The sequence below is a fragment of the Trichomycterus rosablanca genome, chromosome 4, assembly GCF_030014385.1.
Source record: "Trichomycterus rosablanca isolate fTriRos1 chromosome 4, fTriRos1.hap1, whole genome shotgun sequence".
Taxonomy (NCBI): domain Eukaryota; kingdom Metazoa; phylum Chordata; class Actinopteri; order Siluriformes; family Trichomycteridae; genus Trichomycterus; species Trichomycterus rosablanca.
The window spans coordinates 13,506,536-13,521,800 of record NC_085991.1 but is presented as its reverse complement, the minus strand read 5'-3'; the positions used below and the strand labels follow the sequence as shown (position 1 = coordinate 13,521,800).

At 50.2% G+C, this 15,265-nt stretch overlaps 1 non-coding gene across 1 annotated transcript; it reads right to left on the bottom strand.

Annotated features, from left to right (window-relative positions):
- Positions 1–12,736: 12,736 nt before the first annotated feature.
- On the bottom strand, positions 12,737–12,919 carry LOC134312612 (U2 spliceosomal RNA). The gene has a single exon (XR_010011590.1). It is a non-coding gene; the product is annotated as a U2 spliceosomal RNA (small nuclear RNA).
- Between the last annotated feature and the right edge of the window lie 2,346 nt (positions 12,920–15,265).

Below are 15,265 nucleotides of genomic sequence, written 5' to 3'. Positions count from 1 at the left end.
CATTCTAAATTTGACTCAAGGGCTAGAGGGGCTGCCATATTGATCGATAAAAATATACCCTTCACTGCAACAAGTGTGGATGCTGACCCTGCCGGGCGCTATGTTATAGTGGTGGGACAACTCTATGCATTTCCGGTTATATTGGCTAACATATATGCACCAAATTGGGACAATCCTACATTCTTTACTGGTCTCTTTTCTCGTCTACCTAATATGGTTTCTCACCACCTTATCCTTGGAGGTGATATGAATTGTGTACTCTCCCCGGTTTGGGATCGTAGTTCATCCAAAAAAGTTCCCTTATCTAAATCTGCACACTCTATTCAGCACTTTCTTGAAGCATATGGGGCAGTCGATATATGGCGGTTTCGCAATCCTATGACTAGAGGATATTCCTTTTTCTCCCAGGTCCATGGAACCTATTCTCGCATAGATAATTTCCTACTGGATAAACGGCTTCTGCCTTTAATCACTGAATGTGAATATGCAGCTATGGCGATTTCTGACCATGGCCCCTTGACCATGAAAATGCGTATTCCTAACACACGATTCGATTCCCGACCCTGGAGACTAAACCCGCTACTTTTATCAGAGGAAATATTTACCACTTTCATTTCATCTGAGATTGCACTTTTCCTTGATATTAATCAATCTCCAGAAATGTCTCCCTCTACTGTGTGGGAATCACTTAAGGCATATATTCGGGGACAAGTTATTTCATACTGCGCTAACAAAAATAAAACAAATACGGCACCTCTTAAAGAATTAGCTGATGAAATTCTGACACTGGACAGGAAACACAGTTGTCAGCATTCTGAAGATATAAAGAAAAAACGTATGTCCTTACAAGTCGAATTTGATCTCCTATCAACGAGACAGGCCGAATACCTTATTACTAAGTCGAGGCACAGTTCATACGAGCATGGGGAAAAAGCTGGACGGGTACTCGCCCCCAAACTTCGACAAAGGACTGCCAACCAAACTATTTTGGCAATCAAGGACGAGCAAGGTTTAAAAACTATGGACAGCTTAAAAATTAATTCCTGTTTTAAAACATTTTACCAGTCATTATACATTTCTGACTCATCTGTAAATCACTCTCAATTTGAAAAGTTTTTCAAACCTTTGCGTTTCCCATCCTTAGACCCAATGACCATAGCCAGACTGGAGGAAGATCTGTCAGTTGAGGAGATAGCTTTGGCCATTAGGGCAATGCAAAGTGGTAAATCTCCAGGGCCTGATGGCTATCCAACTGAATTTTTCAAAAAATTTTCAGACCAGCTTTCCCCATTACTGTTGTCTGTTTTTGAAGAATCATTCTATCAAAAATCCCTGCCACCGACCATGCAACAAGCAATCATCTCTTTAATACTCAAGAAGGACAAGAATCCACTTGAATGCAGCTCGTTTCGTCCTATCTCTCTTTTAAACACGGATGCCAAAATTTTTGCCAAAGTCCTTGTACACCGTTTGGAGGTAGTCCTCCCTTCCATTATCTCACCTGATCAAACTGGCTTTGTAAAAAATCGTTTTTCTTTTTTTAATATTAGACGCCTCCTAAACATTCTTTATGGTTCCTCGTCATCCAGCATGCCTGAGGCAATACTCTCGCTTGATGCTGAAAAGGCATGCGATCGGGTGGAATGGGAATATCTTTTTAATGTTCTGGAGAGGTTTGGATTTGGTCATAAATTTATATCATGGGTCAAAATATTATACACATCTCCGATGGCAGCTGTACGCACTAATAATAATCTGTCCACCTACTTTAAACTCTATCATGGTACAAGACAGGGTTGCCCTCTATCCCCACTTTTATTTGCACTCGCAATCGAACCACTGGCTCTAGCTCTGAGGCAGAATGATAATATTAAAGGGATCATGCGAGCAGGGGTGGAGCATAAGGTCTCGCTGTATGCGGATGATATGCTGCTATACATCACACAACCCCTCTCAAGCATTCCCAAATTGATAGACCTGCTCACAGAGTTTGGGAAATTGTCCGGTTACAAGATCAATATTCAGAAAAGCGAACTGATGCCCATAAATAATGGGAACGATCGGGCGTCATTGTCCTCACTTCCTTTCAAAATTAGTTCTAGAAAGTTCAAATATCTTGGAGTATGGATTACAAGTAGTCATAAAGACCTATTTGTGGCTAATTATGAACCTTTGCTCTATAATCTGAGGAAAGATATTGAGCGTTGGGACCCCCTAGCCCTCTCTCTGGGGGGACGAATCAACTCAATAAAAATGAACGTTCTTCCCAAATTTTTATATATTTTCCAATGTCTCCCAGTCTTTTTAACAAAATCTTTTTTCTCCAAGTTGAATAATTTAATTTCATCTTTTATCTGGAACAAGAGGACACCCCGTATTAAAAGAAGTATGCTACAAAGATCTCGTATAATGGGAGGGATGGCATTACCAAACTTTCTGTATTATTACTGGGCGGCCAATATAAGGTCATTGCTATACTGGATTAGGAGTGGGGACACCACATCTGATTGGCTAAAACTGGAGGAAGCGTCAGTAAACCATACATCCTTAGCAGCTTTATTATGTTCCAAATTACCATTCACTCAGCCTCTCTCTAATTTTACACATAACCCGGTCATAATACACTCACTTAAGATCTGGAATCAGTTCAGAAGGACTTTCTCTCTCAGGGATCTATCTTCGGCAGCGCCAATCACAAATAATCACATGTTCATTCCATCAACGATGGATGCAGCCTTCGCTTTATGGTCTAGTAGAGGCCTGGTCACGGTGTCAGATCTCTATATTGATGATTGCTTTGCCTCATTTGATCAATTAGTACAAAAATTTAATATTTCAAGGCCACATTTTTACAGATATTTGCAGCTTCGAAACTTTGTAGCTTCCAGCTCGGACTGCTTTCCAATACGTCCTCCCACTACTCTGTTGGACTCAGTTTTTAACTGCAATCCTACTAATAAGGGAGTTATAAGCACAATTTATGGCCTGCCGATTGTAACTCAACCCCATTAGATCTTCTTAAAGACAAATGGGAATCAGATTTTAACCAAATTATATCAGATGAAACGTGGCAAACAATAATACGGGGAATTTTCTCCTCATCTATTTGTCTAAGGCATGCAGTCATTCAATTTAAGATTGTGCATCGGCTGCACTAGACTAAGGTCAGACTTTCTAAGATCAGGGCAGATATACAGTAGATCCTACATGTGACCGATGCAGACAGGCCCCGGCCACTCTACTGCATATGTTTTGGACATGTCCAAAGCTTCATATATACTGGCGTACAATTTTTGAAACTTTCTCACCGCCAGCAAGAAAGAAATTAGCGTTATGGCCTTCAGCTCTCTCTTGGCAAGAAGATTGATATTATTTAAATGGAAGGACTCTGCCCCACCTACATATTGCCAGTGGTTTACAGAAGTCGCTAGTCATCTCAGACTGGAGAAGATTAGATACACTGTCCGGGGGTCTACCGAGAAATTTTACAATATCTGGCAGCCCTTTCTGGCACTTATTGGGGAGATGGGGGCTAACGGCACGACGGTATAATTATCATATGTAACTTTAATGTGATGGCATTTTCTGTTTTGATTTACTGTATACTGGCTGTATTTTAAGTTTGAATACTCATGTCTGGTTTAGGGGGAAGGGGATTTTGTTTCCTTTTTTTGTTTTATTTTCTCTCTGTTGCTATTTTTGTAAAATTGCTTTAAAAACAAAAAACAAAATAAACAGACTTTGATCAAATAGTAAAAAACTTATTTTAATTAGTCAACTGTCAGGACTAGGAAGCATTTGAAAGCTTTGTGCTGTTTTCATAAAGTGCCTTTGTAACCCCATGTAATTAGACAGAATTTACATGTTTATTAATTTAATGCCACCTTTGATTTCTAATTGCACACTGTGATTACATTTTGAAGAGACATTTTGATAAGTCAACATTCTTTAGTGAAAGAGCAGGGGATTAAAGAAGGGATCCACCCGGATTTTATCAGGAAACCTACACAGCCTTAACTTACATTATTATCCTTTACAACATTATTATCCTAACCCAAGGTGTAGCTTACGGAGTACATTCCAAACATCCTCAAATTCAACTGTGATCATGTGTACACCAGCATTGCTGTTGCATAAACATTAAAATCCAATAGAGAGGCCTACGGACGGACACGTCGGGGGCCGTATCTCGGTGACCTCTCGACCCCTGACCGCCAGACTCCGATATGTCGCTCGTACGGTGGCCCTGCCCACCCTATGTGATTTTGGTGGGCCTACGAGCTTCTTTCGAAAATTTCCTATTTTTCGACTTAAAAACACAGCAGATCCTCTTCCAGAGTATAAGTGTTAGACCTTCGGGCCTCCACGAGGCTCGCGAGCACACCCGGTACTCGGGGCACTCGTATTGGACCCAGACTTCACGTGGGTCCCCCGCTAGGCTGGCGGTACTGCATATCCGAAGCCCCACCCCCCTAGTGGGCGGGAACAGGAAGTAGCCTCGGGGAGGTCCTACGGACACGGGACCTGGGCAGAGACGCTCGACTCGGTGACCTGAGTCGCGCTGACCACTTTTTATCCTGGACCAAAATGGGCTGGTTAGTGACTAGTATCACCGATATGTCACCTATGACGACATTTATCCGGTGCCGTAACTCCCGACCCTTCGTGCCCATGGTCACGGGGCTCCGATATGAGTGGCGGCCTGTCGCCCCCGACACGTGGACCGAGTCTGGTGACCCCGAGACCTTTGGTTCCCTCGCGGGGCCTTGAAATGTCCTTCCCATGGAAAGGCCCATATACGGACACGTCGGGGGCCGTATCTCGGCGACCTTTTGACCCCCGACCTCCAGACTCGGATATGTCGCTCTTATGGTGGCCCTGTCCGTCATACATGAATTCGGTGGGCCTACGACCTCGCTTTCTGAAATTTCCTATTTTTCGACTTAAAAAACACAGCAGATCCTCTTCCAGAGTATAAGTGTTAGACCTTCGTGCCTCCGAGAGGCTCGCGAGCACACCCGGTACTCAGGGCGCTCGTATCGGACCCAGACTTCACGTGGGTCATCGCCTGGGCTGGCGGCACCGCGTATCTGAAGCACCGCCCCCCCGGTGGGCGGGAACAGGAAGTAGCCTCGGGGAGGTCCTAGAGACGCGGGACCTGGGTGGAGACGCTCAACTTGGTGTCCTGAGTCGCGCTGACCACGTTTTATCCTAGACATAAATGGGCTGGTTAGTGGCTGATATTACCAAAGTGTCACCTCCTCCAGCTGTCCTCCCACTCCCTCTAGGAAGTCAAGAGCTTCCTGCCCCACCGGTTCCCTTGCCTGGAAAAGTTATTTATAGTAAAGGGCAGCCATGTCCAGCATGCCCCTTGTTGTTATCTGCACCTGCTGTCCACGCATCAGGCCTCTAATATGGTCTCTCTTTTGCCTTTGCTTTATGCTTCTGTAAAAGAAGCGCGTGGGGCGCTCGTCCAGTTGAAGCCTCTGTCTATGTTCCTGTATGCAGAAACTACGGGCTTTAGCTTCATAGTGCCTCCTCAAGGCCTCACTGGCTATTCCTATCTGTTCCTGGTCAAGCTGGCGCCAGGCCGCGTGTAGGCCCTGTGTCAACCACCTAACCTCTTCTTTCTGCTTTTTTGCTTGCTCCTGTCCCCAGCAGCAGCTCAAGGTGGCAACCCTCACCTTGAGGTCTTCCCACCACTCGGCCTGGGTGGTGTATAGTGTCTTTAAATTCCTCCAGCTGGCGAACAGTAGGCCAAAGACCTCACGGTATGAGCTGTCTTGGAGGCAAGCTCTATTTAGCCTCCAGGTACCCCTCCCCCTCTGCACGTTCTCCACTATCAGGTCACAGCTAATCATACAATGATCTGATGCCCAGAAAGGTCTTCGGCAGAAACGTCCAATCTGTGCCCCCTCGGCCACAAAGAGAAGGTCTAGTCGCGTTGTGTGCCCTCTTGAGTTCCTCCAGGTATAGCCTTCAGCTTCTGGTTCCATTGCTCTAAAGGCATCCATTACCCTCGCCAACTCTTCCCCTCTTCTGCCATCCAGGTCTACATTAAAATCTCTCCCCACTATTATTTCTTTATTTGTACAGAGCCATGGTTCCAACACCTGGAAAAAACCTTTTCTCTCCCTTACCACTGCCGGGGTATACACCCCAATGATTCTAAACTCTACCCCCCTCCACTCCCCGTCAACACAAAGTACCCTGCCTGGCACCAGGGACTGAACAGACATAATTTCAAACTCAAAAGGTCCAAACAAAATACCTACCCCATCCCCCCTTCCGTCTCCCATCCCCCAAGCGGATGGTCCCTGCCTCCACTCTTTAGTATACCCAACTGTTTCTTGCTGTGATGCTATGTTGCATTCCTGTACTATCAGAACATCAAAATGACCTGCTGCAAATTCAAAAATACTGCCATCCTCTTTGCTTTCTGTCTAATTCCTCTGACATTTATTGAAGCCACTGTAAATTGCCCCATTTTATCTTACTAACAAAAATTCCTACCCCCTCTCTGCTTGGCTGCCTCCCGCCTTTCGACCCCCGACCTCCAGACACCAATATGTCGCTCGTATCTAGGCCCTGTCCGTCATACATGAATTCGGTGGGCCTACGACCTCGCTTTCTGAAATTTCCTATTTTTCGACTTAAAAAACACAGCAGATCCTCTTCCAGAGTATAAGTGTTAGAAGTTCGTGCCTACGAGAGGCTCGCGAGCACACCCGGTACTCAGGGCGCTCGTATCGGACCCAGACTTCACGTGGGTCATCGCCTGGGCTGGCGGCACCGCGTATCTAAAGCACCGCCCCCCCGGTGGGCGGGAACAGGAAGTAGCCTCGGGGAGGTCCTAGAGACGCGGGACCTGGGTGGAGACGCTCGACTTGGTGTCCTGAGTCGCGCTTACCACTTCTTATCCTAGACATAAATGGGCTGGTTAGTGACTGATATTACCAAAGTGTCACTTATGACAACTTCTATTGAAGGCCATAACTTCTGACCCTTTGGGCCCATGGTCACGGGGCTCTGATATGTCGCTCGTGCCTAGGCCCTGTCCGTCATATATCGATTCGGTGGGCCTATGACCTTTGCTTCCCTCGCGGGACCTCGCAATGTCGCTTTCCCATCGAAAGGGCCTACGGACGGCCACGTCGGGGGCCGTATCTCGGCGACCTTTCGACCCCCGACCTCCAGACACCAATATGTCGCTCGTATCTAGGCCCTGTCCGTCATACATGAATTCGGTGGGCCTACGACCTCGCTTTCTGAAATTTCCTATTTTTCGACTTAAAAACACAGCAGATCCTCTTCCAGAGTGTAAATGTTAGACCTTCGTGACTCCGAGAGGCTCGCGAGCACACCCGGTACTCAGGGCGCTCGTATCGGACCCAGACTTCACGTGGGTCACCGCCTGGGCCAGCGGCACAGCGTATCCGAAGCACCCCCCCCCCCCCCCCCCCTTCCCCGGTGGGCGGGAACAGGAAGTAGCCTCTGGGAGGTCCTAGAGATGCGGGACCTGGGCGGAGACGCTCGACTTTTTATCCTGGACATAAATGGGTGTTTAGTGACTAATATTACCAAAGTGTCATAGAATAGACAACTTCTATTTCGGGCCCTAACTTCTGACTCCTTGGGGCCACGGTCACGGGGCTCCAATATGTCGCTCGTGCCTAGGCCCTGTCCGTCATATATCAATTCGGTGGGCCTACGATATTCGCTTCCCTCGCGGGACCCTAAAATGTTACTTTATTATGGAAAGGCCTACAGACGTCCACGTCGGGGGCCGTATCTCGGCGACCTCTCGACCCCCGACCACCAGACTCCGATATGTCGCTTGTGCCTAGGCCCTGTCCGTCATAAATCGATTCGGTGGGCCTACGACCTTCGCTTCCCTCGCGTGACCTCGAAACGACGCTTTCCGGCAGAGGCCTACAGACGTCCACGTCAGGGGCCATAACTCGGCGACCTCTCAACCCCCGACCGCCAGACTCCGATATGTCGCTCGTGCCTAGGCCCTGTCCGTCATATATCGATTCGGTGGGCCTACGGCCTTCGCTTCCCTCGCGTGACCTCGAAACGATACTTTCCGGCAGAGGCCTACAGACGTCCACGTCGGGGGCCGTATCTCGGCGACCTCTCGACCCCCGACCGCCAGACTCCGATATGTCGCTCATGCCTAGGCCTTGTCCGTCATATGTCGATTCGGTGGGCTTACGACCTTCGCTTCCCTCGTGTGACCTCGAAACGACACTTTCCGGCAGAGGCCTACAGACGTCCACGTCGGGGGCCGTATCTCGGCGACCTCTTGACCCCCGACCGCCAGACTCTGATATGTCGCTCGTGCCTAGGCCCTGTCCGTCATATATCAATTCGGTGGGCCTACGACCTTCGCTTCCCTCGCGGGACCCTAAATTGTTACTTTATTATGGAAAGGCCTACAGACGTCCACGTCGGGGGACGTATCTCGGTGACCTCTCGATCCCCGACCGCCAGACTCCGATATGTCGCTCGTACCCAGGCCCTGCCCACCCTATGTGATTTTGGTGGGCCTACGAGCTTCTTTCGAAAATTTCCTATTTTTCAACTTTGAAACACAGCAGATCCTCTTCCAAGGTACAGTATAAGGCTTAGGCCTTCTGGCCTCCACGAGGCCTACGAGCACACCCGGTACTTGGAGTGCTCGTATCGGACCCAGACTTCACGTGGGTCACCCCCTAGGCTGGCAGCACCGCATATCCGAAGCCCCGCCCCATAAGTGTGCGGGAACCGGAAGTAGCCTCAGGGAGGTCCTAGAGACACGGGACCTTCGCGGTCGACCTCTTCCGCCCACCCCCGACCCGCCCGCTGACTTTGGGAGGGATCGGGCATGGTTTACGGAAAATATCGCCGAAAGTTCTCGGGGACCCCTTGGGGTGGCTCCCCCCCCACACCGAGTTTGGGGAAGGTCAGACGTGGTTTTCCGAAAATATCGCCGAAAGCTCTTGGGGACCCCTTGAGGGGGCTGAAGTCCCCCTCAGAGCCAAGGAATAGAGTCGCATCATCTGCGTATGCTGCCACTTTGGCGCTCATCCCCCCTCCTCCCGGGATGTGCATCCCCCTAAATGCCAACTCCCTTCTCAGTTGTTCCATCAACGGTTCCAGATAGATCACATATAAGAGGGGAGACAGGGGACAACCTTGCCTTACCCCTCCTCTCTGCTCGACCGGGGATGTTAGGTACCCGTTGACCTTTACTCTACTCACTGCCCCTGTATACATCACCTTCACTGAGACCAGGAAGGCTGGGCCCAGTCCCATTCTCCACAACACTGCAAACAGGAAAGCCTGGTTAACCCGATCAAAAGCTTTCTCTTGATCCAGGCTCAGCACCGCCAGGGGTACCCGCCGCTGCTCTGCCCAGGCTATGGCATCCCTAATGAGAGCCAGATTCATGCTGGCTGTGCATCCTATCACTCCACAGGTCTGGTCTGGGAGAATTAGGGATGCTATCACCCCTTTCAGTCGCTGGACCAGGACTTTTGCGTAAATTTTATAGTCTGCAGTCAACAGCGTGATTGGCCTCCAATTTGCCAAGTCTGTCCTGTCCCCCTTCTTATACAACAATGCAATCTGCCACATCCTTGCAGAGGGTGGCAACAAACCTATCTCTCTGGCCTCCAGGTATACTCTCAAGAGTTCTGGGCCTAACAGAGGCCAGAAAGCTCCATAAAACTCTACTGGGAGGCCATCTTCCCCAGGGGCCACACCACGCTTGAGTGACAGCATTGCACTCTCCACCTCTTCCAGGGTTATGTCACTCTCCAGCATTGCCCTCTCACTCTCCTCCAGCTGTCCTCCCACTCCCTCTAGGAAGTCAAGAGCTTCCTGCCCCACCAGTTCCCCTGCCTGGAAAAGTTCTTTATAGTAAAGGGCAGCCATGTCCAGCATGCCCCTTGTTGTTATCTGCACCTGCTGTCCACGCTTCAGGCCCCTAATATGGTCTCTCTTTTGCCTTTGCTTTATGCTTCTGTAAAAGAAGCGCGTGGGGCGCTCGTCCAGTTGAAGCCTCTGTCTATGTTCCTGTATGCAGAAACTACGGGCTTTAGCTTCATAGTGCCTCCTCAAGGCCTCACTGGCTATTCCTATCTGTTCCTGGTCAAGCTGGCGCCAGGCCGCGTGTAGGCCCTGTGTCAACCACCTAACCTCTTCTTTCTGCTTTTTTGCTTGCTCCTGTCCCCAGCAGCAGCTCAAGGTGGCAACCCTCACCTTGAGGTCTTTCCACCACTCGGCCTGGGTGGTGTATAGTGTCTTTAAATTCCTCCAGCTGGCGAACAGTAGGCCAAAGACCTCACGGTATGAGCTGTCTTGGAGGCAAGCTCTATTTAGCCTCCAGGTACCCCTCCCCCTCTGCACGTTCTCCACTATCAGGTCACAGCTAATCATACAATGATCTGATGCCCAGAAAGGTCTTCGGCAGAAACGTCCAATCTGTGCCCCCTCGGCCACAAAGAGAAGGTCTAGTCGCGTTGTGTGCCCTCTTGAGTTCCTCCAGGTATAGCCTTCAGCTTCTGGTTCCATTGCTCTAAAGGCATCCATTACCCTCGCCAACTCTTCCCCTCTTCTGCCATCCAGGTCTACATTAAAATCTCTCCCCACTATTATTTCTTTATTTGTACAGAGCCATGGTTCCAACACCTGGAAAAAACCTTTTCTCTCCCTTACCACTGCCGGGGTATACACCCCAATGATTCTAAACTCTACCCCCCTCCACTCCCCGTCAACACAAAGTACCCTGCCTGGCACCAGGGACTGAACAGACATAATTTCAAACTCAAAAGGTCCAAACAAAATACCTACCCCATCCCCCCTTCCGTCTCCCATCTCCCAAGCGGATGGTCCCTGCCTCCACTCTTTAGTATACCCAACTGTTTCTTGCTGTGATGCTATGTTGCATTCCTGTACTATCAGAACATCAAAATGACCTGCTGCAAATTCAAAAATACTGCCATCCTCTTTGCTTTCTGTCTAATTCCTCTGACATTTATTGAAGCCACTGTAAATTGCCCCATTTTATCTTATTAACAAAAATTCCTACCCCCTCTCTGCTTGGCTGCCTCCCGCCTTCTCGACCCTCAAATCCATTCATTTTCATTTGGTTTTCTCCTTCCCACCCCCACTTTCGCCCGCCTGCCAACCACCTTAGACCATCCCTCCTGTCCACTGTCCTCTACACTTCCCTCTTCACCCAAGAAAGGAGTCCAGTCCACGTTCGGGCGTTGGGATGCCTCCTTCTTCAGGCGTTGGGATGTCTCCTCCTTTTGACTCGCAAAAACCTGCGCCCCTTCCGGTGTCATGAAGTCAAATTCGTTTACCTTACCGGCCCGCGTACGTTTGGTTCCCTGCTCCTCCTCTAGTTCTTCTGCTGGTCTGGTTAGCCGGTTCTTTATGTGTTCCTCCGCCTGACTGGGCAGGTTGTCCATGATTTCTATGCTGTCTGGGATACCTACGTTGGGCCAATTTGAATTTTCACTCGCCGGGTCAGGGTCCAGTTCCTCCAACACCTCCGCCCAGTTCATCGACGTCCAAGTGGATGTCGGGGTCAAGGCGTCCGGCCCTTGAGGAGAGGCGGCCATCTGCGTCGCCGATGCTGCCTCACTCTCTACTGAAGTAATCCTCGCAGGGGGCTTTTCCCGAGCTGTTGACGGTGTAGCCTCCAGCCTCTCCAGTCAAACCGATTTGTTTACCTTAGAAGCCTCTTTTTCCCGCAGCGTAGGCGTATGCTTAGGTAGAGCCTCTTTTTTTTTTCTATCCGTTTGGCCAGGTAGAACAGCAGGTCCTGGAAAAGCAGCCAGTCTAGGTGGAGCCTCAGTTCCAGCAGTAGTCACCAGTCCTTCACCCTGGCCTCAGCAGTGTTCTCCCCAGGAGCACTCCGCCACGGTGAGGACCTATTGCAAAGCTGCCAGGAGGGTGCACCAGACCTCCAGGTTGTGCAGGGTCAACCCGTAGGCGTACCAGAAACCGTCTCTTTCGGTTCCATATTCCAAAGCGTCCTCTCAGCTTTTCTCCTACTGAAACGGAAGAGCAGTATCGTCCAAGGAATGCCCGGATGACGTCCTCCCCAACAAACGGGTTGTAGAGATGCACAGTCACTGGTACTTCATCCATAGCGAAAAGAGGCACCAGGCGAAGACCCCGAAGCGCTTCTTCCTCCATCCGTCTGCTGCACTGGTCAAAGAATGATGTACAGTCCGAATAGGCTGCCAGAGTCACATCCAGGAAAACCAAAGTTTTAAAATCCTGCAGGCAGAAGATCTTTGAAGGAGTGATTCCACACAAGTCTCGAAGAATCCTAAGAGTCACCCAGTCCCATCCAAAGCGTTCCTTCACGTCCTCGTCAGCATCCTGTTTCAGCTCCACCCTGACTGTGTGTCTAAGCCGCACCACCCGGGCCGGTCGTCTGTTGCCTTCTCCGCTCATGATAAGAACAGATTTATTTTCCGTTGATCTTAGCCAAAAGGCCGAGAAGCGATAACCTGAAATAGGCGCCGGGCGCCGGGCCCTGCCTTTTTTTTAAAAGTAAAATGGAGGGAAAATGAAAAAGCGGGAAAAAGGGGACTCCCTAGCGCAAAAGGACCGAGCAAACCAAGGGCCTAGGCTAGGCAAAGGTCTAAGGTGCCGTACCCCTAATCCCAACAGCTTTCCAGCAGGGGCCAGTCACCAGCATTCGTCAATTTCTCTTTCGTTTGACCGTTTATGAGGGTGCACCGTGCCAGGAGGCAATGCAATACCTGGTCGATGCGTGGAGTGGACGGAGCAAGCCCCTCTTCTGACTCCCGGGCCTAAAAATCCATTTAATATATGGTCCTCGGGTAGAGGACGTATCAGATATTAAACTGATAAGAACAGATTTTTTTTTTTTGGTTGAAACCAGAGCTTTATTTTATACAGAACACATTACATTGACAAAGAAGAAAAAATACCCAAACTTGTACACAACGAACAATCTCTGTCCACAAAAATCTGAGATTCTAGAATACAAGGCACATACATAACATACATCACATACATCATTGCCTGAAAAACAAGAAAACAAATACGAAGAACACCACTTTCACCGCCACCACCACTTTAACTAAAAATTGGGGTATCTCACCCCATTTAAACCTCATTTTAGCAACTGAGAACGAGCTTGTAAGCGGGCATGGCACATCTACTTCTAGTTTTTTCATACTTCTTCCCCAAAACCCTCCCGCTCCCATTTGTTTCTTTCTTTACTTCTTCCATTGAGGCCACCAGGGCCTCCCCAGCACAGTCATGCCCGTAAAACCTCCCCCCTCTCCTCCACCCAGTCCCACCCTGACGATCCCCTCCCCCCCTCCCCCTCCTCTTCTCATCTTTCTATACCTCCCTCTAAAGGCTTGTAGCATGCCCTCAGGGCTCACCTGGGGGTCTGTTTTTCTGAGGCACTCGCACCTGGTGCCCCAGACAACACATTTTGCCACAGACACCATGGTCCATACCACCTTTCTCTCCTGCGGACTGAGGGCTCGCAGGCCCTGACCGTAGAGTATCAGGTCTCTGTCCAAGACTGTTTGCTCGCCTTTGAGATGCCACCACTCCATGATCCAGCCCCAGAATTGAGCTGCGACAGGGCAAGACCACAGGGCATGTTCGACCGTCTCCTCACCTCCACACCCTACTGGGCAGAGTGGCGTTCGGGCTGACCCATGCCGATATAGACGTTCCCTGACCGCTAGACGGTCAAGTGCAGCCAGCCAATGCAGGTGTTTACTTGCCCCGTCTAGCCAGTTGGGCTGTAGGGCCACCCAATCTACCTCTGGTGCTCTCAGAGCCCCGACCAGCTCCCCTGCCACCTGTGCCACGTGGCGATCCCGCCAACCTTTATATAGGCGCCTGTGGTCAAAGACGATGCCATCCTTAAGGCACCATGGATGATCCCGTATAAAGCTGGCTGCCCTCTGGTAGTGCCATGGACGGTCCGTCGACCATGGCGCCGTCCCTCTCCATGGGGCTACTGAACGCAGCTCAAAGGCAAGCCAAAATTTAGCGAACAGGTGTGATATATGGCCCTCCGCCGCTTCCACCAATCGCACGTGGAAGGCCATGAACAGTGCCAGCGCTTTCAGTGGGGCACTGGGCACCACTCTGCCCCCTTTCTCTCTCTCCCTGTACATTGTAGTGCGTGCTACTTGCTCGCACCTCCCACCCCAGACAAAGGTGAAAATCAGGCGCTCCAGGCGTCTACCTGTCAAGAAGGGGACGGGGAACATGAAGGCATGATGGTTTATGCCTGCTAGGAGGTCCGCCTTTGCGGCCAGCACCCGACCTGTCAGTGAGAGGTCTCTCCTGCTCCACTGTTCGGCCTTAGCTTGTAGCTTTCCAAGGGCCCTGTCCCAGTTCTTCTGGGCACAGTCCTCCCTCCAGAAAACCACCCCCAAGCTTTTTAGCCCATCCTGGCACAGGGAGAAACCTCCCGGCACATCCGTCCTTCCAGCCCACGCTCCTGCAAACAGGACCGAGGACTTGTTCCGGTTGATGCGGGCCCCCGTGGCATCGGAGAACTCTCCCAGGACTCTGCCTGCCACACAGAAATCTTCCTCTGTACTGAGGAGCAGCGTCATGTCGTCTGCATAGACTGACACCTTTGCTCTCCGGCCCCTCCCTCCGGGGATATGGAGACCCGTGAAGGTGTCCTCCCTCCTTAGTCGTTCTGCCAGTGGTTCCAGATATATTACATACAGGAGGGGCGACAGGGGACACCCCTGTCTAACCCCTTCCTTCTGCTCAACCAACCCTGAAAAATTTCCATTTATTCCGACCCGGCTGACCGCTCCGCTGTATAACAGGCGGACTGCTGCAAGGAAGTTCGGACCAAAGACCATTCTCTCCAGTACAGCAAACAAGAAGGCCTGGTTGACTCGGTCAAAAGCCTACTCCTGATCCAGGCTCAGGAGGGCAAGCGGCACCTTGCGTTGTTTCGCCCAGGCCAACGCATCCCTAATTAGGGCCAGATTCATGGCGATTGTGCGTCCTGGAACCCCACATGTCTGGTCTGGGTGAACCGCTGCTGCCATAACCCTTCCGAGCCTCAAGACCAGCACCTTTGCTAAGATCTTATAGTCTGCTGTAAGTAGAGTGATTTGTCTCCAATTGCTGAGCTCTACCTTATCACCTTTTTTGTGTAAGAGTGTGATAAATCCGGTTCTGGCTGACTGGGGCAGGGATCCCTCCTCTCTAGCCTCCCGGTAGACTTCCACCAGGT